Genomic DNA, 23,785 nt, shown 5'->3' on the forward strand with positions numbered 1-23,785 from the left:
GACTATACAATTATTGAAGATGGACCTTCCTCAGAATATGAAATGGTTTTGAAGGCACAAATAAACCAGTGAGGACAGTGGAGCAGTCCCTGAACATTCAGGGTGGCTTAAACAGGCTTTGACTATGAGTAGACAGAGGGTGTTCGCTTGCGGAGTTGAGAGTGATGAATAAAACAAAGATGGTTTACTCAGAGCCGAACCAGAGCTGAGAGTCTAGGCTATATACTTTATCTTATAGACTCAAGCCACTTGCACAGTGTCCTGCTACACCATGACCTTTGCTTTCTTACATGTCCAGCTGCTAATGAGAATTTATGACCCAAATACCAAAATTCAAAAATAAACAATCGCTTGTCAAGGATATAGGGCAATCCTGAATGTTAGCGTAGCAGTACCAGAAGTTTGTATCTCTAAGCAGCAAGACTTCATATGAACCTCACACCTATTTAGGACACACTATAGAGGTGGAAAGAAACATATTAAGAGCTCAGGCCCAATTTACCGTATGCTATTCCATTAATCCAGCAAGGTTTACAAGGAAAATTCACTTTGTAGTTGTTCCTGTGCTTTGGCACCTGTTCCTGTATATCATTTTCATTAAGTCCAGATTTTAACTGAGCCTCTGAATTTTACAGTGCCACAAAAAACTGTGGAGCCATCTGGTTAAAGTTTTAAAGATGGTTTTCATTAAGATGAAAGTTTTGGAAAATATTTTACCATTTTTCAACTACTGAGTCAGACATTTTCATAAGAAAAAGCTGTTGGCATTAGGCAGCAGAAGACTAACCCAATGGATGAGTGGCAGCCTCCTCCCTCCCACCCACCCGCCTCCATATTGTACCACATTGTGAATGGTGACATTGGGTGATGCTGGGATATTCAGTGATGCCTGTTGTTCCAAACACCAAGACAAAATGACTGACCTTGACATCTTTTGTACGTCCTTCTTCTCATTTTCGAGGTTCATGACTCAGCTTGCATTTGTCTCTCAATCATATTCCACAATGGCAGGAATGCATCTCTGACTTTGAAAAAAAAATTGATAGAACTTTTCCTTCTTAATATCTGTGATTGCAAGAGAAATGATTGCCTACCATTCAGCCTCCTTATTCAACAAGCACAGTATATAAAACTACACTGAATGAGTTTTCTGCCAAACTGAGGCAATTCAGAGAACAACTCGGTTTTGGAAGCTCACGAGCATGTTCACTTGAATGAACAGGGTATGGATTTTGTAATAGGAAAACAGCGAGTAATTTGAATAGTCTGCAGTAAATTGTCAAAGCAAAGCACTCTGGTTATAGAGACATTTCAGGAATAAGCAATGCCTGAGATGCTGTTTGTAAGGTTTCCATACCTACAGTCTCCTATGTCCTCCCCCCTCCCCACAATATACAGTCTTATTTAGTATTTCATTTTAAATGAAGAAGGAGCCACGTTTTACAAAGAGTTAGAAATCCTCAGCCTGTTAAATGTAGATTATCACTATCCAGGTGTCATTAAGAGAGTTATTTACAAAGTTCCTTTTGTAGAAACCTGAAGGATTTTAGTAGTTAAGGGTTATATGCAGTACAAACTAGGGAAAAAATCAACTGGTTTTGGAGCAAAATGTATCTTTCTCCCACATGTCTCAAAGACTATCAGAGGCAGTTTTAAAGGCATCCAAGTCCATCTCTGTCTTCCCAAAAGCACAGATCTTCAGACAGGCATGACATAGGGTATACACTCAAAACAAAGCACCCTTAATTCCCAGAGAGGTTAGAAAAAGGGAAAGGTTTCATCACCGACTGCCAAACTTTACCTGCTACCAGGAGGGGAATACGTATAATTTCCCCTCTGTTACTATTTTTTTTAAGAATATGACATCCATAACTACTTTGAAAGTTGCTAACATTCCTGCCAAGTGCCATGTATTGTTTTCTGTCTTGTCTTTCTAAATCCTGATTTTGAGCCAAAATCAACAGCAGAAAGAAATTGCCCATTGCCTGGCTGGGAAACATTTCTGACAGTCTGTGTGTGCTGCTTTCTCATGAACAGAGGGACACACACGATGTTGAGTTTATCTATCTGATTGCAACCCACAAATACAGCGCTACGCTAAGTGCTGAGCTGCAGCTCACCTACAAGGTGATCACTGAAAATGTGAAAGAACCTTTTTTTGGTGCTTTAAAAGTGCATTTTAATGTTGAGTGTAGTGTATTTCTACTGAAGAGACCAAATTCCTGACTTGACAAGAGTGATGAGGAAGGGGATGGAAAATAACATGCAGAAGAGACTTTTTGCAGCTGTCCTCAGCCACCTGACAACTCAGCAACTGGTGGCAGGGTCAGTACACAACTTCAGTCGAGGGGCCCTTCGCAGCATGAGCTCACACAGCAGAGTGCAGTGCTTGAGCATCTTCCCTGAATGGTCTCACTAACCTTCTTGCACATATTGCTTAGAAAATACATCTATGGAAGTTAACAGATTTTTCACCAGCACGTTTCCTGGCAGCCACATTGTGTCTCCTCCCATCAGTATCAGTACTCCTCTTCAGGCAAGGGATGGAGAGGGCACAGTGACACTAAGCATCTGCAGAGCAGAAGGTGTTCAAAAGTTGCAGCTAGTTGGAGAGCCATCCTGAGGATAATGCACTCCATGCGCTCATCCCCTACCATTAATCAGCATTAATTCGGAAGGGGTCTCCCACAGAGGCACCAATGCTTGCTTTTTTTTTTTTTTGCTATCTCCACCAAAATACTGTACTAATTGATAGAGATTTTCAAAGCCATGAGTCTTAACAGGAGTTTCATGCCTAAATCTCCCGATCAGCTTTGAAAAATCTCAACTGTTGTTATTTTTTTTTCCTTCTGCATAATAACATATGCAAAGCTGAGCCATAATGTCTCCCAAATCCTCTGGATTAAGCTGAAAAGCAGGTGGGGAAAGCTGATGCACGAAAAGCCTCCTGATGCAAAATCCTCCACCGGCAGTAAAAGCTGCAGAGGAGAAGCAGCATCAGCCAGGGAGGGTGGGGGCTCTGAAAGGGGCCCCCACCAGCCCCATGGCTCAGGGAGCCCCAGTAGAAAGCCAATCCAAAGCCACTCTCGAGGTGAGGGGTTTCATTCCTCCTCACACACGCAGGAGGCAGCTGCAAAAGCTCAGTCCTCCCAATGGCCATGCCAGCTCCTGCTGCAATCCTTCATCAGAAAAGCCCCAAGTAATTCATCATAGGGAACAGCGAATAAAGATAAATTGAATAGCATATTCTATCACGATACCCTTGGTTAAATGGTGGAAATCTGAAAGTACTTTGGAAAAAGAATATCTGCACATTAATGAAAAGTAACAAATACTTGATTAGATTATACGCTCTTTCTGTATTTTTTGTGGATGGACTTTACATGATGTTTGTTAAGTCCTCTTAGCTCACAAATGGTGGACCTCAAAATTAAAGCAACAGCTTTAAAGCAACAGCTTGTGTCCCTGCACAGGCAAGAGGCCCTCTGCCTCGAAGGATTAAACCTTGTCACAGATAGAGGAGGATGTATATGAAATTCATATGCTTATATCAGTGTTGTAGAGCATGCACATGCAGAAGACCTATTTAAGTTCATTGAAATGAGGACTCCGTAGCTAGTCACAGAGAAAGAAGGGTAAGAGCTATACAGTCACAAAAAAAACAATTAAAATAAACCATCATTTCTAGAGTCAGTCAACAGATTTACACAGTTTATAAGCTTCTCTTCACTTTCTCCTAGAATCAACATCTTGCGAGTAAGGATAACTGCACAGAAAAGGTACGTGGGTAGCTGAGTGAGAATAGCTACAGGTGTCATTTGTACATGAAAAAGGAAAAAGTAAGTTGTGGAAGGAACAAATCTGTTTTGCTACATGCTGCTGGGAAAAGGGTTTGTTATACTCAGAAAGTTAACCGTATGTTAATGATGAAAGGAAGAAATTGTATTTTTATAATTTGCATGATGGACTTGTTCATAGGAAGCACAGTCTGTTTCACAGAGCCTCACGTACTGCACAACCCAAATTATCTTAATGGGGGGCGAAGTGGCAGAGGAGATGGATGCCTTCCCCTTGAGTCATTCTCTGATAAAGACACATTGGTTAGCTGCAAGATGACAAACTATATGTTCAAAGTGACAAATCATTTAATTAAAATTTACAAGCGGTTAAATACTGTTTGACCCAAATGGAAGCAGTTATCATGAATCAATTTTGGAGGAGGAACTCGACTTTTCAGCAAATCGATAGCTCACAGCTACAGTACCTGGACACTCTCCGCATTTCTTATGTGTGGAGAGCCCTTTTGCTGGCTGCTGTAGAGTCTGGTTCAGAAAAGATCTCAATCAAGTTGAAAAGTAGTAACAATTTTACTTAGGCAGTGTTTGAACACTCTCAAGTTTCATGAATAGTTAATGTCATGTCAAGCGTTCAAGAAAAACGCTCTTGTACCTTAAGAGCAAATAGCTCAGATTTTGATGAGTTATGTTTTTTTATTGCATATACAGGCCGGTGGAAATTGCAATCATCTTTCATGAAAAGGCTCAGCAGTTTTTATTATAGGAAAGTAAGGGTGGCCATTGCATTTACTAACTAATGTAGTAAATGTAAAATTGCCAGGGTAACACGCTTTTTTATTTATGCTGCTGAGCACATAATGTGCTGGTAGTTTCATAAAAATATATATTAGAGGAATTTCACATGCCAGCAAGCTGTAGATCTCTTTTATGTATATGACTTATCCAGTGTCCTTCTATTTAAGACATACTCCATTACAAAGAACAAGATTAAGCAGTATTGACATACAAGACAAACTCAAGAGATAATACTGGTCTAGTCGGTTATAATTCAAGGCAGCACCATACTTTAACTCTTCTGGAATTAGTGAACAGTTCGACTTCGTTATTTATTTCATCCATCACCTTATTATAATAAAAGCGCTATTGATGATTAATTGATTGGCTATTAGCACAGTTCAGCAGTAGACTTTCATGGATTCCTTTTTTTTAATATACCTATAAAAGCAGAGCAGTATATGCACTTTGCAGAAATATGACCAAGAGAAACCCCAAAGAAATGCTTAAGAAAATCAGCAGAATAGCTGAATAAAAAATGCATCTTTAGAAATCATCTGACAACCACTTCACTGGAAGATTAGTTTAAAAGTGGTCAGGTCCTCCAGCAAAAAAGTTCCTTTCTCATACACAGTCACCAAAAAAAAGGCAAGAAATCATGTACTAACCTGCTTAACTCAATATCCTTTGTCAAGATCAGAAGAATGATGTTGAAACTGTCCAGAAACTGTAAAGTTCAGTGTAAAAAATTATCATTCACAATGCTATATGACATTGCCTCAATGTAGCAGAACCAACAAAATCTTCATGATATATGAGAACTATCAAAGGTTGCCACTGAATACATAGATTTAATATGCTGCTTAATTCAAGAGCTTATTTACAATGTCACACTTCATTTTGAGGAAAATTATTCTGACAACCAATCATTTAAAATATAGAAAGAATGTTTTACAAAAGGTCAGAAGTACAAATATTTTACATATTAACTACTAATAAATTCATTTCCTCTAAAAGTTAGAAGGATCAGCAAATGTCTTCAAAGCTATTTACAATATTTCAGCACAAGACCCAACCTCTAATTACCAATGTAAGTTGTAAATAATTGTCAAGTATGCAGATGAGCCAAAAATTCTATCAAATTAAAGTAATTAGCTCCCAAGTCAAATTTTTCTGTCGCATTAAAATGCTTTTCCTTTTCTCAAATGTGACACTTACAAATGAGGGCAACATTGTCAGAGAAGCAGTTATTGTAGGCTGCCAAAATTATGTGCATAAGTACCTGAAAGCACACGCCATGCATATTACTTTCAAAACAACCTGTGTTTCTCAGCAATTGATTTTATACCACCATAGTTTTGTTAAAGCATCACATTTCTGAATTGGACAAATTTATCAAACTTGAACCCTTGCAGACGACTTGAAAGTTACGCACTTTGTATGGAAATCTGAGCATGGTTATCTGTCATGGAGAGCCGTGGTTCTTGGCTCTCCTTGTGTCGTCTTCATTGAAGAATCTTTCCAGACTGCATGGTTTGGGATACAGATGAGAGCTGGGTCCCCCAGGTTACATACTACAATACAGGGATGGGGGAATGGGAATGGGTGGCTGGCATGTTTGTCCCAGTGCTTTCCCTAGTGCTTTTCTAGTCTTCTTCTCAATCTCCTCTTAACCAAAGCTGTGTTTACCATGTACGGTGCAAGATCGTGACCCATTCTCCTCTAATTTTGGACTTCCATGCAGAACCCAACGTCAGCCTGTTCTAGACTTGATGTCTTTATCCTCTGTGTATTTTTTTCTATTTAATTTTAAGCTAGACAAGTGATGATTGTTTTTGTTGATTGTTATTGCTACGGGTGATAACAAAATCTGGGCTAGATGTGTGCTGTAGATAAGAAGGCAGTCCCAGCCTTGAACACATCTCATCCGAAACCAGCAGTATAAGCAGAAAACTGCATAATGTAATTAAATAATTTCATTATGTATTTGTTCTTTTCCTGCAAGTTTCCCTTAAAATTATCTCTTTCTATTGCTGTCCCCCTCTACCTCCACAGTTGTTGCTATGCCACATCTTCCAGACAAGACAAAAGGGTTTAGACTCAAAAATACAAGCTGGTTTTGTGGTTTCCTTTACCCAGACTGTGCCAAGAGCAATGCAGGTGAAGCATGGCTCCCAGAGAGGAGCACATACAGGGAAGGATTTTTACAGAGTGAGGGATACTCTGGTAAGACCTGTAGTTGAAAGCTATAGTATGTCTCTTATGACATACAAATGTGTTATACTTATCACATTAGCAAGCACATCTGTCTGCTAAGTACTTCTGCAAAATAAGTAAGAATTGTTTACCTTTTGAATAATGAAAAATGTTTGCTACAACATTTTATCACATTTTTAAAAATCTAAAATAGTCTAAAAAAGTTAAAAGTTTCAAATAGAAAGCCTCTCAACAAGAAAAAAATAGTATATATATGTGCTTCAGAAACAGTGTGTACATCACACTGCAGATACACAAAAAGTCATCTTTCTAGAAGCAAAGCCTGGAAGATGAATGTGACATCCATATTTACTTACCATAGTGTAGCTCTAGGGTTAGGTAACCATACGCATCATATAAGCCATATAAGTACATGGGACTTGCAATTGCCTAATATGCTATGTTTTCACATAAATAAGTTCAACAAAAATTAGTTCTGATATCAATTATAAAGAAGCATTTTAAAGTAATGCAGGGCTTCAGTAGCTACATCATTTAGAAAACTGATATAAAAGCAATTTCATAGTTTTCTCAACAGAAGAGCTTCGTTTCTCTTTTATACAAATTTTGAGTTTTTCCATACATAAACTCAGAAAAAATGGTTTTCTCACCAAATCTGGGGCAAGAAGGACAGTTTGGGAGTTGTACATTTGTCTTTTGGATTACAGCTTAAGATATACAATAATTAAAAATAGCCTCAATTCAGTATCTATTCAGAACTTGTGTCGGAGTCTATGTATGTCTCAGAACTAGGATACCTTTACTGAGATCTTGGGAAATACGATGAATCATAGAACAGCCCGGGTTGGAAGGCACCTCAAAAGATCACCTGGTCCAACCTTTCATGGGAAGTTGGACTAGAGGAAGTTGTCAATCCTATTTGCAATTACCATGCACCATCCCATAGAAATACAATGCAAAGTATTCGTGTATCTGACCGCTCAGATTCAGGTGCACAGTGATGCAGTACCTCCCTACAGACACGTAACTAGTGCATTTTAAATATGAGGTGTCCTGGTTTCAGCTGGGATAGAGTTAGTTTTCTTCTTAGTAGCTGGTAGAGCGCTGTGTTTTGGATTTAGGATGAAAATAATGTTGATAACGCACTGATGTTTTGGTTCTTGCTGAGCAGAGTTTACACTAGTCAAGGACTTTTCAGCTTCTTGTGCTCTGCCAGGTGCATAAGAAGCTGGGAGGGAGCATAGCTAGGACAGCTGACCCAGACTGGCCAAAGGGCTATTCCATACCATATGACATCATGCTCAGCATATAAGCTGGGGGAAGAAGGAGGAAGGGGGGGACGTTTGGAGTGATGGCATTTGTCTTCCCAAGTAACCGTTATGCGTGATGGAGCCCTGCTTTCCTGGGGAGGGCTGAACACCTGCCTGCCGATGGGAAGTAGTGAATGAATTCCTTGCTTTGCTTGTGCACGAGGCTTTTGCTTTACCCATTAAACTGTCTTTATCTCAACCCATGAGTTTTCTCACTTTTGCTCTTCCGATTTTCTCCCCCATCCCACCGGGGGGCAGTGAGTGAGCGGCTGTGTGGTGCTTAGTTGCTGGCTGGGGTTAAACCACGACATGAGGTCATTAATTTTTACCATATCCTTTCCTATCAGAGCTAGACGATGTTATTCTGGGCAATGAACAGCATTCTTGTAAGTGGGGGCAAACATAAGCTTCAACTCCTGGCTTTGCTGACTACACTGGTGTTATTAAATTATTTTTCTGCTGATAGATAATAGGATGCTGTATATTATGCTATCCAGTTCATACAACTCTGTATTGAAGTGTTGTTTTTCTATTATAAAGCATTGGTAATTCTGAAATCCAATGGAAAAAATATTCAGTTGTGTCCAATTCTCAGTTCAAGGAATTAATGCTTTAGCCAGGAAATTCTGCAGGCTTCAGTTCTCTATAGAAATGTCTTGATAGTGAAACTCAGGATATTTTCTCTAGGCTGTTTCATTCTTTTTTTTTCTGGCAATGACCACAAGGTCAGGCCACCCAGCGTGCATCACTAGATGGAAGAGGCTGGTTACACAGAATGGCCCATCTATTTAAGCAAAAAGATGCAACACCGTGTTATTTATTGCAATACCATGTTATCTATCAGCCAGGTTACACAGATGTTATGATTTTTATTTCAGTACTATGCAATTGTGTTCCAGCCTATTAAGCACAGTATTAATGGAAACATCGGCAATTAGGCTAGAGTTAGGGGTTTTCAGCGGAGGGGGATTTTGGTTTTGGTTTGGGTGTTTTGCTTAGAGGTGCTTACAGACAGATTGCATTTCTGAAGCCAACCTTGTAGCTTTGCCTGCATAACCAAGCTGGAGAGACAGCAATATGATAATCTCCCTTGACTTCTGTTAGAATTTTGAGTTGGAATTGTCACCATTTCATGGACTATTTTTATTAAATAGTCCTTATTTTGCTAATGAAATCCTAGATAATGTTTCTAGCTCCTTAATACATAGTAATAGATCATATAACTCTGACTATCAAGCTATGCTAAGTTTGCATTTATTCAACTTTTCTCATATATGCTCTAAAGAGGCAGAGTGGATCTGATTCCAGAAAGCACTCTTTGCTTGGCCTTTGGGCTAAGTAATAACTTTTATTTGAAGGCAAAGTTATTTGAGTCACTGAAGATAACCTTACCAAAAAGATTACTGCTTCAATAAAACATGAAATAATATTCAAAAAAAATCTTTACTTTTTTAATAATCCTTGGGTAAATTATTTTTAGCACATCTAAAGAAGGAGAGGAAAGCTTGGCAAACTCAAAGAAAATGGAAATGAGGTTTTATTTCAAGCTATAGAAACAACAGTGCCCTTTAACTTATTAATAGTTCTAATGTGGGAACATTAGTGATAATTATAGCCCTTCAGAGGGTGATCCCACAAAGAAATGGGTTAAAACTGCAAGTTTATGTAAAGTATTTGAATCTGTTGTTGTTCCTATTATGCAAAAAGAAAGAAGAGAAAGAGGAAGGAGACTAGAAGACGGTGCTTAGTCTAACGAAGTGAAGCTACACATGAGTGGTGCCTGTGGAAGCAGGGCAGTGAGATCCAGGAGGAGACAGAGCTCATCCAAAGATAAATTTATCCTGGGAATAAGAAAATTCCTACCCATTCAGAAGTGCAACTGTAGAGAAACCTTCCATTGATTGCTCCCAGTGGAAGACAAGTAACTGCTTTTAAGACAGATGTTAAGACATTTATGAGGGAAATCACAAGACATGATGCAATAACAGATCTGGGTTTGATAAACCAAGAGGTGTATGCTAATTATAGGTGCTACAGCTGCATTTGGTTTTTGTGCAAGAATTAAAAGATCTGTTTAAAGTTTTCTGCACAGTTTGCATTCAATGGGCATGTCCTTAAGCCATCAGAAAGAACTGAGAGCCAGTTTCTAGGAGAAGGAAATGGAGCTGCAGCCCCTGCTATGGACTGGGGAGTTGCCTCCAAGAGCTGCAGGCTGATGTGACCGATCTTTGCCTCTGCCATGAGCCACCCTCCCTTTCCTCCTGTGGAACCTGTTATATCTCTGGTTCCAGAAAGAACTTAAATGTTTCAGTCACTGCTAATTATGATGCATTCCAGGATTATTTTTAAAGGCCCAAAGGGAACATCTAGAAAGGTCTCTTCCCACAGGCAAGAGAGGTGGTGTCTACTGTTATTTTTGACAGATATTTGTACCGTCTTAAAACTCTGCAGTGATGCAGATTCCTCATCCTTTCCTTGCAACCCAGGGCTAAGTTTACCTTTACAGCTATTCTGGGTCCTACCTGCTGCAGGTCAAACCTGTTAATCTTGTTCTACCTGCTACAGACACAAGCAGATCATTCCCTGACCTTCTCCAGGGGTAATCCTTATGTGTATCCCATAGTTGTTATTAGGACTCCCTCTCCCCCTCGGGTTTTGAACTGTCCTGCCGTTCCAAGCTTTCCTCCTAGGTAACATGTTCCCGTTGTTCTTTTCTGGGCTGTTGTCGTGGTTTAACCCCAGCCAGTAACTAAGCACCACACAGCCGCTCGCTCACTCCCCCCGGTGGGATGGGGGAGAAAATCGAAAGAGCAAAAGTGAGAAAACTCATGGGTTGAGATAAAGACAGTTTAATGGGTAAAGCAAAAGCCTCGTGCACAAGCAAAGCAAGGAATTCATTCACTACTTCCCATCGGCAGGCAGGTGTTCAGCCCTCCCCAGGAAAGCAGGGCTCCATCACGCATAACGGTTACTTGGGAAGACAAATGCCATCACTCCAAACGTCCCCCCCTTCCTCCTTCTTCCCCCAGCTTATATGCTGAGCATGATGTCATATGGTATGGAATAGCCCTTTGGCCAGTCTGGGTCAGCTGTCCTAGCTATGCTCCCTCCCAGCTTCTTATGCACCTGGCAGAGCACAAGAAGCTGAAAAGTCCTTGACTAGTGTAAACTCTGCTCAGCAAGAACCAAAACATCAGTGCGTTATCAACATTATTTTCATCCTAAATCCAAAACACAGCGCTCTACCAGCTACTAAGAAGAAAACTAACTCTATCCCAGCTGAAACCACGACAGCTGTGTCCAGTCAGTCTGTGCGTCTCTCGAAGTGACCCATCCACACCAGACACAGCCCTCCTGTGCTAAGGGGAGCAGCAGCACTACTTCATAGGCTGCACTTCGATTTACACACCCCAGAAACATATTTCTGCTTTCATAGCAAGATAGCACGGATGATCCACTGTAATCCCAGATGCTTTTCTGAGGAATTGTCACAGAGTCAATTCTTGTTCTTCCAGTACATGTGCACTTGGCTATTTTTGTTAAAGAGCAGAATTTTTTTGGCCTTATTGAACTGAATTCTTTTTTTCTGGTCAAAAGATTTCTCTTAGTCACTAAGTTTATTTTGAATTTTAATCTGCCCTCTGAAATGCATGCAGCTCCTTCTCATTACAGCATATCCAGCTTTGAGGTTCTTGCATTAAAATCCCAGCTTGGGTCACCTTGGGACGGTCCCTGCATTGCTGGTCAGTGCTGGAAAACTTGGGGGAGATGGTTTGGGATTGTCAGTGACTCGGTGAACACTGCTGTTTGTTCTGAACAGCTATGTTCAGGCTCAGTATGCTTTGATGGACAACGGGATGTCTGTTCAGTGCCATCGATTACATGCTCTGCTTTACTCTCTGGACGAGGTGCTTGGTTGATTTTTCCTGTCTCCTTTACTGGCTAAAGGAGGGATCAGGTGGTGATTTGGTTAAGCACAGGGTTCATCCCAGCACTGGAGCTGGTATCTCCTCCATCTGTTAAAAGTCATTTCGGACCTCTGAGACTGGTACACACCCACAGTTCTGAAGTTCCTGAAAGATACTTCATTTGTTCCAATATGACTGCACTTCTCACCTGTGCAAAGAAATTTGACATAACTTGAGTATAAAGGATGATGTGTAAAGCCAAATTTTATTCTATTCCCTCACAGTAATTTTCCTCATAAATACTTCTTGGGATTATGAAATATTCCTTGCAGTAGAAACTGGGTATGTCAGGGCTGTACTATTTTATCCTGTTAAACACTAAAGCACTCTGTGTTCAGTGCCTGCTTCATTTATCCTATTAATGTATTAATTAGCAGGATTCTTTTCCTTTGCATTATTTAATGGAAGGGGGTTTTTATTTGATATTATCAAGTTTCTCTGTGTCTAAATGAAATTCCATTAAAGATATACCATACAATGCATAAGGGTTTACATACAATGCATAAGGGTTTAAAATTGTTTTTGATTTTGCAGCTGCAACAGAAGCATGTCTGCACTATCTGAAAGATTACAGTGAGCCTGCTTTGTCTGAGCACCACTATTTTTCTGATTTTATGATACCTAGAGACACTTGCTTGAAGAAATAACTTGATAGACAGCAGCATGTGGGGAATCTATTATTTACACTGATTATCTACAAAACAGGCTTTTGTGTTAGGGCTGCTATTGTTAAGAGTTTCTCCAAATCACCATCGCCCATTTTTTATGTGTTACCTGAATCCATTCTAAATACAGAAACATGGAGTAACAAAAAAGGTGCATGCCTGTCTCCCACTGAAAAGCCCACACGTACAAGCACTACTGAGTAAGAACAACAGCAAGACCATATAATTAGAGTGAGCAATAACTACAGGGATTTTTAGGTACCACTGTGTGATAATTGCCTGTAAATGGGGACTTTTCTATTGGCAACCGTATGCTAAAATTTAAAATGCAAGTTTGGAAACAAATCACACCTAGGTAATAAAGTTTTAACAATACCTTTTCATTGTGAAAACAGTAGCAATATAAAGTGCTTACATTCAAATGTATTCAAATGCAGTAGTTTGGGTTGTATCTTGTTTTTTTAACAATTCAATGGTGTACGTATACTGAATGAATAGAAAATGTTAATAGCTTCTGTAGGTCTCTAACTATTATATCTAATAATTAGATGCTGAACTCCTTCAAAAAGCACACATTGACACTGAGGACCACAGTGGTTCCCTTGGCACGTGAAGTAAAAACATCCAAAATCAAGGTTTTTGAGTTATCAGGATCTTGTGCCTACGTGTAAGATATCCTATGTGCCTCCCTTCTTGGAGAGGATTTTTTTTCTGGTATCTTAAATTCTTTTCAACAATAGCATCCATTTAATTATAATTAAAAGGTTATCTTACCCTCTGTCAATTAAGTTACCCAAATTTTGCCAATCCATCTGTAACTTTACATATGATAAAATTACCATGATTTTTTAAAGTATAAATTAGCTGGAAAATTTACTCACCATTTATAAGTTTGAACAATTAGAGATGTTTGTTTCTCTAAAATAACACCCTTTTTTTTTTTTTTTTTACATTAAATCTTTTGCTGTGAACAATAACCATCAGATTTAAACCTGGATTTCTATGAGAAGAGTCAATGACAATTTGGTAAATAAAACATTAGATTTTGGAAGTTGACAGGAATCATAGAATCATAGAATCATTTAGGTTTGAAAAGACCTTTAAGATCATCAAGTCCAACCGTTAATCTAGCACTGCCAAGTCCACCACTAAACCATGTCCCTAAGCACCACATCTACTCATCTTTTAAATACCTCCAGGGATGGCGACTCAACCACTTCCCTGGGCAGCCTGGTCCAATGCTTGACCACCCTTTCGGTGAAGAAGTTTTTCCTAATATCCAGCCTAAACCTCCCCTGACTCAACTTGAGGCCATTTCCTCTTGTCATATCGCCTGTTACTTGGGAGAAGAGACCAACCCCCACCTTACTACAACCTCCTTTCAGGCAGTTGTAGAGAGCGATAAGGTCTCCCCTGAGCCTCCTCTTCTCCAAACTAAACAACCCCAGCTCCCTGAGCCACAACTCATAAGACTTGTTCTTGAGATCCTTCACCAGCATCATTGCCCTTCTTTGGACATGCTCCAGCACCTCAATGTCCTTCTTGTAGTGAGGGACCCAAAACTGAACACAGTACTCGAGGTGCGGTCTCACCACTGCAGAGTACAGGGGGATGATCATTTCCCTAGTCCTGCTGGCCACACTATTCCTGATGCAAGCCAGGATGCTATTGGTGTTCTTGGACACCTGGGCACACTGCTGGCTCATATTCAGCCAGCTGTCGACCAGCACCCCCAGGTCCTTTTCCGCCAGGCAGCTCTCCAGCCACTCCTCCCCAAGCCTGTAGCGTTGCATGGGGTTGTTGTGACCCAAGTGCAGGACCCAGCACTTGGCCTTGTTGAACCTCATACAGTTGGCCTCAGCCCATCAATCCAGCCTGTCCAGTGCCTTCCTGCCCTCCAGCAGATCAACACTCCCACCCAACTTGGTGTCATCTGCAAACTTATTGAGGGTGCACTCGATCTCCTTGTCCAGATCATTGATAAAGATATTAAACAGAACTGGCCCCAACACTGAGCCCTGGGGAACACCACTTGTGACCAGCCACCAACCGGATTTAACTCCATTCACCACAAGGAAGGAGGAATGAGTTTTAGAAAAAAAAATACAATTTCAGTGTTCCACTTGTTAGCACAGCTTTTGAAAGTGGGTTGTTCATTGGAGAGAGGCTGCTGAGAGGTGGTTGACCCAGGCAGGTCATAAGGCAATGAAAATGGGGAAAAGCAAACAGGAGACAGAAAAAATCTTAAAGGTAACTCGATTCAATGACTACTTGCCACCATCATCACCCATGGAGCACAGCTGCTCCTTGCTGCTGCCCACCAAAGCTCTTCCCAGCCCAGCACTGTATTTCCAAATGGAACTCTGCCGAATTGATGGCTAGATCTTTAACTGCATCCTCTTCAGCCTGGGCATGGGATGCTCTCCTTAGAAAAGAGAGCAATTCTGTTTGCAAGATAACATGTTGCTGGTGAGTCAACCTAAGACATTTGGAGGTGCTTCCATATACATACTATATATATTGAGATGCCTGCACTAAGTACTTTTGAGAAGTTGCTGACTTTGGAAATCTTTGTTCCAGAGAGTTATTTGAGAACAGAAATTAAGACACTTAAAAACCTTTTGCACATAGTTAACAACCTCCATCAGTTATGGTCTTGCTTTCTCCATAAGCTTAACGAAATGCAGCTGTTAAGCATTCACTAACAACTGCAAAATGTGTCTGGCATGCCCCATCACATTAATAAGCACGCAAAAATCATCTTGCTTAAAATTTACATTACTGTGTGTATTTTTAGCTGGTTTAAAATTAATACTTTGCTGTTTACAATATTTATCATAAGTTATTTGTCGGTGTGTGAGTGGGTGGAACGGGAAGGGCGACTCTGACTATTGTGGAGGGCAGGGACTGAAGTGTGTCTCTTCTGCTGACCCCTTGGACGTCTGTTTCCACAGCCAAAGAACCCAGATTCCCAGGCAAAGATCCTCCCAATTAGGGAATTACAACGCTGGGCAGCTGAGCTAGTTACCATGTTTTGATTGCTTGACTTTCTTTTTATTCCTGTAAATATAATATTTTATATTTTAACTCGGTCAGAATCAGTGTAAAGAACCAGTTTCAAATCAGATACAGAGTATATCACAACTGGGGTCTTTATGACTGAAACAAGAAATACTTCTTTCTTATTTTCTGTGCATACAGAGAGATACGCGCAAACACACACAGGGATAATATTTCACTTTAAAACATTTCTGGTGGCATATCTATTGCAACTATTTAAAATATAAGCTTTACTATTTTAGTGCAACAAATAGTTGGTTTTTGCTTCTGCAGGTACAGCAATAATCTTTTATTCTCTGTATTCCTATTTTAAGACTCAAAAATATGCTACATTATTCATTTAAATTAGAAATAAGAAACAAATCAGCATAAGCCATTCATTTTACAGTTTCTGCATCTCACAGCAGCCTTGCATGAATGCCGATGAATAGGACTTGACAATACCGCTCTCTTATCCATTCCATCAATCTACTGGGAGGGCTCATCTTCCGAATCTTCCTGCCAATGCTCACATTTCAGAGAATGACAAAGCCACTCTTTTAAGAACTTCGCAGTTTTTGGCTATATCCTGTACAGCAATATCTTAGAATAAGCTGAAGAAGTTGCATAAATCCATCCAGGCAGAGTTAGCTCATGAGCAACTTTTGCAGTATTTCCTGTCTCCTTTCTCAAGGATTTTCAGATATATTTGTCTTGGTAGCGCTGAGCAACTCCTGGCTAGAAAATATACAACAGCAAAATTCTACTCAAAATTACACCCACACAACCCAGAGAATGGCTGCACAGGCATTAACAGAGCAAAATTTGGCTGTTCCCTATACTAATGTATTTGATGTAGATGATGCTATATGGAGGTGGTGTCCCCCGCTATGTTCCTCCCTTCTTCCCAGCATAATGCTTGTCCTCATGGTTTCATGAGCAAGGACTGGGGAGACAAATGACCACTGCACACAAGCGAGGACACGTCCAGTGGCATCGAGCTACCTTGTCTAACTGTTTGTCATACTCAGTAAAAATGTTTTCCAGTGCCTCGTGAGCCATCACATACAAAGCGTTTCACTTTTCCAAAAGCCAGGGCTGCATAGCTCTTCACTGATTTCTTCACTTGACTTTCTTCACTGGGATAAGCAAAAAATTTTGACCATACCTCCTTTATAAAATAATCCCTTGCAAATGTATGCCTTTATTTAAAATATAAGCATTTTGCATTTCAAATGCATTCGGGGGATGGTGGCCTGGTCAGTGCTGTACATTTTTCTCTCATTAAAAGGAATGTCAATGATTCATACCAGTAAAAGGAACATCAGACTAGAGAGGACCTTCTGAGTCACCACATCCAGCTCCCAGCTACCACAGACACAGTCCAAATGCATTTCAACATTACTTAAATTATCAGCATTTTCCAAGTGTTATTATCATGGTCAAAGCTCTGTTTAATCAAAGTCTCCATCTGGCACACACTTCAAAAGGGCCTTCTCATTCAGATTTATCTATTTAACTTCACTAGTGAATTTTCCATCACTGTAAATTTCCTGTCTCAGGCACTTAGCCTTGAGGATGATTGCATTTGCATAAGACTAAACAAATTGGTGTCTTTGCTGATTCATTTTTATACAAGATTTTAAGGTTTTGTTCTCCCAAGGTCAAGCTTTCTACAATCCTGCCTGGCCTCCGAGGCACAGAGTGAGGTTTCTCTTCTTGACAAACTTTCCTTTGGTCAAAACACTCGTAAGCCTGTTCTAGCGCGCTCTAAGCAGATTACCTCTCCTATCACAAGCCATTGCTTTCTAATTCAGTCTTTTATAGACTGTCGACCTGCTCCTCCAAAGCCATAAATCCTCAACTAACTTCAAGTGTAACAATATTTAGAGATGTTATCTGTAGGACTCAACTGAGGCTTCAGAGTCCCATTATCTTACAATCTTTTCTTTAAAAAAAACATTTTTGACAGCCCAGTCTTTTTCATCTCTTTTTTCTTACTGCTTTGACCTTGAGTGAGTTTATTCCTTCCTTCTCTGTATATTTTAAATGTTGCACAAAAAACTATTTATTAAGGCTTTCCTATAATAAATCATTAACCTGAATATAGTTAAATGAAATGCTTATTAACATCTCTCTGCATAATCCATTTTACAGAATTAGTCTTGCTTATTCAGACAACCTAAAGAGGTCCATGCTTTTGTCTACAAGGCATCAGCATTAAAGCTTATAATTATTTCTAGTTAATGCAGTCCTTGGTGTTAGGAAATGTTGGTTTGCATGTTTCAGCATAGTACTTTTCCTAATCTCTTGTATTAATTAGAGATACTGATATAATATTACTTTGTTCCTTTCTATTCTCCATGAGGAGAGATGTCTGAACATAATCCTATCTGTGCTAAGAGTGTTCTTAAATATTTTCACAACTGCTAACATTAGGATTATGTAGAATAATCACTAAATTGGAAAAAAGGAGAGCTTGATAAAAGCACGTGGACTTCAGAGGCATGCACACAGGGACCTTGGCCAGTACTCGTGCTCTGACAGCGATGGAGGACATGGCGAGTGCTGATCTTAGCAGGGCTTTCTCCTTGGAAGTGACCATGGAAGTGACTCCCAGACACTAGATGCGGTCTTGTCAAAAGTGAGAAATGGACCAGCTTTTATCGATAACTAATAACACAGGGAGTTACAAAGCAAAGAGGAGAACAGGAGCAGAAACTTTCTCCATATGTCTCTGTCCCTGCTGCAACAAGAGCAATGGCTCTCACAGATCTACCAATAATTTTAATGTATTAAGGGAGATTAGACAAGCTTGATAATGCTTATGAGGACACAGTGTAAGAAGTGCACACAAAATCCGTTTCTGCAACCTACTGCTATATGTCAATACTGAGGGCTACTCTCAGCGGGCAGGTGATGACTGCAGATCCCAAGGAGCACGTGGCTCCCGGCAGAGCTCTGCAGGGGAAGAACCATCTTCTGGGAGATGGCATGCACAGGGACCTGCCAAACCCCACCAGGTCCTTTCACAGCTCTTCTGCTGCGTGCACAGCTCAGCTTGACACCCTGCCCCTGCCTTACTAGACCAGGCACCGTAGACAAGGAGTCTCTCCCCCAGAAATTTTACAAGCATTTCCTCTAGTCATACATGGATGGCAACCAATGCCTTGAGTTAAACACGGTAACACCCAAACATCACTAGTGGGACCATCAGTGCCCCATAACCCTGCTCACAGGCACAGGGCTTCATTTCTCCATTAGCAAGAAAGTAAATTATTTTCCGTCAATGACTGAAGCTGATATATTTTAAAGTTGTTGCGTCTTCTAAATCCTAGGTCATTTTATATTTCAAACATCAGACTTTTCATCAAGCTCATTTTAATCTCCTTCTAGATGGAAATTCACTGTCTTTTAAGGTACCACTACCACAGCTCTGAACTGAATTTGCACCGCCAGATCAGCACAAGGGGAGCCAAACAATTTGACCTTGGTTTCTATTTCAGATAGTTACCAAGACATTGTTCTGGATGAGAATCTTTAGCCAGATAAATACCTCTCTGCGGACCAACCACTGTTCTCCTTCCCCCCTCTGTGTACCAAAAGCTTCACATGCTGTAAAATCAGTTATAAACAGAGTGCTCCATTATAATGGTGGTGATCGGTATTATGGAAATACCCAGGATAGCTGCAGATGTAATCAGGGAGTCAAATAATTCATGCTTTTATTTAATACCTAATCATACATACCTCCACCATTATCTCGCTCTACAAATATTAAGACTGCAAGTGTGTGTGTCTGTATAACACAATGACATTCAATGCTAAGATCTTAGTGGGGAAAAAAAAGCAGCTGTGAGTTTTATGCTATTTTCAAACATTTAAACCTTTTCATTCACTCCTAAATGAAGGCTTTTAGTCTGACATAGCAAACCTTCAAAAAAACCCTATCAAATTAATGAGTCCAAGTACAAAATGATGTTGCCTAGCATTACACAGCAATGATAATGAAAGCAAGGACTACTTAGTACTTATAAAAAATAATTATTCATTCTAGATTAATGACTAAGCAGACTACACTAAGAACCTTTACATTTTAAAAGTAAGCTTGTTTACTTTTTAAAGTTTGTAAAACACCACAAAAGATCTACAGAATTTTATTAATATTAGGGAACAAAATTTTCTTTGGCCAGCAAAGCAATCAGGTAGCCACAGGAAAAGTTAATCAAAATACTGAGGTGAAAAAGAAAAGGACTGCAGGAGCTTATTAATTTTTAAGAATTTTTAAGACCTAAGCACAACTTTTTAAACTGTATGCCATCCAGTAGACTTACCATAACATTGTAATTGATGCAACCCATTTGCCACTAAGAGTGAGAGAGGGACATCTGCTTATAAGTTCACTTTGGAGACTAGAAACACTTGGAGATTTCCAGAAGTCAAAGTTAAGAGGCATAGTGATCTGGCAAGACTTTCCCAATCAGTAAGTCACCATCCACCGTACCTGAGACAACCAGGTGTTCCCCAGCTGAACACACAGGCAGCACCCTGCCCATTTCTGCCAGCTGAGCTGCCCAAAGGGTGCTCTAATTCAGGCTGCTAATTATAAAAGAAGACTATTAAAGCAAGGTGAAAAGCAGTCAGGCTTTTTCCACCAACAGATGAATTAAAGGGTTGAAGAAGCGCACCACGATGCACATGCTGATCTGCTGGTCCTGTGCAGGCATATGGCAAATGTTTTCCAGCTACAGGTTCCAGTTTGAATTAAAATAGCATGGCTTTTTAAACGTGCAGTATACAGTTCCAAAAAAGCCCTTTAAAGCCAGTTTCTGATCACTGTGCCTATTGGCACGCCATGGATTTTGGAGATATTTCCACAATGACCGTAATGTCTTTGTTCAGGGGAACTCTTGGGGCCACGTGGACACAAATGTGAATAGCTCGAGGTTTATTTTGGTTTTCTATAGCAAGTGTCACCGCAGGTCTCAGTAAGTGAAACTATACCCAGCAGATACTAATGAGCAGACCCTAATGACAGCAGGCTCACACCAGTTTGCCCTCTTGAAAGGAATCTGAGGTATTAGAGGGGCTGGAGAATAATTCTAAATTTCGGCTCAAGCTCTTTCAGAGCATCAGTCCCAGTGAACCTGGAAGCCACACAGCACAGCTAGATTTCTTTCTTTATTGTAATGCCAAAGACAGGTTAAAGACACTCAGAGAGCTTATTAAATTTTTTTTTTAACTGAACTCTTGTTTGTCAGACCCAGCCATAGCATCAACACCCTAGCTCCTCAGAGGTGGTGAGGTGTGGGATAGGGTGGGGTTGAACAGGGCTAATATATTGCCCATGGATCAGCAAAACCAGCCCCTGCACTCGTTTGGCATCCCTGTACCATGTGAACTCAGCCCTTGGGGCAGTTTATTCAAACCCAGCAGAGTCCAGTAACTTAAACTGGTCCAGATTTTCTTCTCCTTCAGGTTTCTTTCACATCAAATTCTTCCAGTTAGCCAGCTTTGGCAACCATAACTCTTTTCTATTATCTACCCAAGTCTATGTATTTTTCCCCCATTAATTCACCTAGTACCTTTGTGCTGAAACAATCCAGATATGATTTAATAAGCTTTAGGAAGATAGTACTGGTTCATATGCAGGAAATCAGATTTACATAATTTTCCACTCGCTTTTATAGCCACCGTAGTTCAAATTATCTTTACATTGGGGAAACTCTTTTAATATGATAAAATGAAATACCACCTACGCTATGCTTCAGCTTGCTAGCCTGGGTTTTGTAATAAATTAAATGTTGATTTGTCATACTGACTTATTACAGAAAGTTCCTTTTTAATGAGAAGAGAAGACAGCGCCCTGTCCTGCAGTTAGTCATGGTTATAAGTCACTAAACTAAGCTTCAAAATCAAGATTCATCTTGTAATTTTTTTTTATTACCTGAACCTTTCTGCATGGGGGGGGAAATGAATGATTTTTGGTTTCATCACATACTCTGCGCCTAATGTCATATGTTGAAAATGGACCCAGGAGCACATAGCTCAGATTTCTGTATAGAAAGCAAAGGCATGTTTATATTTCAGTGTTAAGACTGAACAAGACTTGAAATTCAGGAGACTGCATCCTGCAAAAGCAAACCTCCTCCCTGCACACATTGCCAAGCCGGGTCCTGCTCTCCTGCCTGGGCTCCATCCTGCCCACACTGTGCAACCCTCCTGGACACCCCAGCAGCACAGCTCATGTCTGCCATCAGGGATGCTTTATTTCTCCTCCTCTTCTCTGCCCAAAAGGGAAGCACGTGAGGATTTGGTGAAATTTGCTTACTCCAAAGTACTGCGTGTGCCATACCCTGGCGTCTCCCTGCCAGAGGTGGACTTGGCACTGGCGAGCAGCAGTGGTGCTGTCGGAGGCGGCTCACTCCTGGGCAAGGCAGTGGGATAAGCTTTGGCTTGGCCCCAGGGAAACTGCCTTCTGCATCATTAGTACCTGTTCCGTGTTGCCATTTCCCATGTACCTGCAGAGTAAAGCTGTTGGCTGAAATCTCCTCTTGGTGTTCTTGGTCCAGATAGCCCAGTGCCTTGAGGACACCTCGGGATGGCAATGTAACGGGGTGAAAGGAGAGATCCTGCAGAAGATGCAGGATCCTCTATGTGGTATCCAATCCTTCGCCAACTCTGGGCTCCGAGGTGACCTCTCCTCTTTGTTCACACATGGCTCACATGTTTTTCAAAGTAACCACGTTAGTGGTTTCCCCCTTTTGCAGCCAAGCCTTTGGGTTGAGCATCCCCTGCTCACTCAAGATGGGTCACCACGAATGAGCTTGGAAATTTCTGTTTCCCTCCTGCCTTTCCAACACCTCTGTCCTCTTCAAGTAAAAGGCCTTGAGCACCAGGACGTGGACACCAAGCTGGCTCAGTCTTGCTTCAAGTTTCTGGCAAACATTGGGTCAGTCTAGTCAAAAAAGCAAATTCTGTAACTTGTATCTAAATAAAGTACAATTGACATAAGCGATGTCTGCTTGTAGAAATGGCACTCAATACAAGACTTGCACAGATGCTGTGTTTTAGAATAATCTATATTATATAGTCTGGAAAGCAAAAGTTTTTATACCGGTGTTCAACCAAAGAGCACAGGATGCTGTGTACATCTATAAGAGGCTGGGGCTTCATGCATCATATAAAAGAAAAATATTTGATTTGAGAGAAATTTTGTACAGAAATCTGCTGGCCAAAGTGAGCTTGCAGTGTTTATTTAGCAGCCAAGCATCCCAATAGCATCACCCTCATAGCTTCGGCTCAGTGCGGGGTGAGGTAACAGGTCCTTTTCCTTCCTCCTGCCTGAGGCTTTCCAAGAACAAAATCATCAGTTTCTGCCCGGATCCATTCCTGTGCCGCAGGCAGGATAGCCAGCAGATGCTCACAACTGCTGCAAATGATTGTCTCCTCACTTGTTTCTCAACACTGTTTTCTTATATTTTAACTCTTTTTTGCATGCACTTACTGTAATATTTACTTAGGAATTTGAGAAAGGCTTGGTATTAAAGCAAGTAAATACAATTTCTTCAAAGAGACTGAAAATAAATATGAATCTCTTTGGCTAAGCAAAATTGTCAAACTTTGGCTTCTAAAGTCAGGCAGAAAATGAGTTGTTTTCCAACAGAGCTAAATATATTCACCTCTCATTGATTTCAGTGGAGATCTTAATGCTCAGTAACTTGAAAACAGATAAATTATTCAGATGTTTAAACATGAAGCGCTCATCTGATGTTAAGTACACACATTTTTAAATGCTTGCCTTAATAATGATTTATCCTCTTTAAAACAAAAAATAATATTCACTGAGCAGTGTAGCAGGAGGGCTTGGCTTCCTTTGCAGCATTTTCTCCGGTGTTCAGGAGAATGCTTGTGCTGCCCTAATAGTTATCTTCTTAGAAGAATTAATGAAAATGAAGAATGTGGGGGTCTAAGAGTGGAAATTTTTGTTTAACCCTTTTTTCTTCTCTTTACAG

General features: G+C 40.4%; 1 protein-coding gene across 1 annotated transcript in view; it reads left to right on the forward strand.

Moving 5' to 3' along the window:
- The window catches only part of NEGR1 (neuronal growth regulator 1), a 325,509-nt gene that overhangs the window by 270,898 nt on the left and 30,826 nt on the right, over window positions 1–23,785 (forward strand). The window lies entirely within an intron of this gene.

This window comes from Nipponia nippon, unplaced genomic scaffold, assembly GCF_047370975.1.
Source record: "Nipponia nippon isolate SJK-2023a ecotype South Korea unplaced genomic scaffold, ASM4737097v1 scaffold_5, whole genome shotgun sequence".
Lineage (NCBI taxonomy): Eukaryota > Metazoa > Chordata > Aves > Pelecaniformes > Threskiornithidae > Nipponia > Nipponia nippon.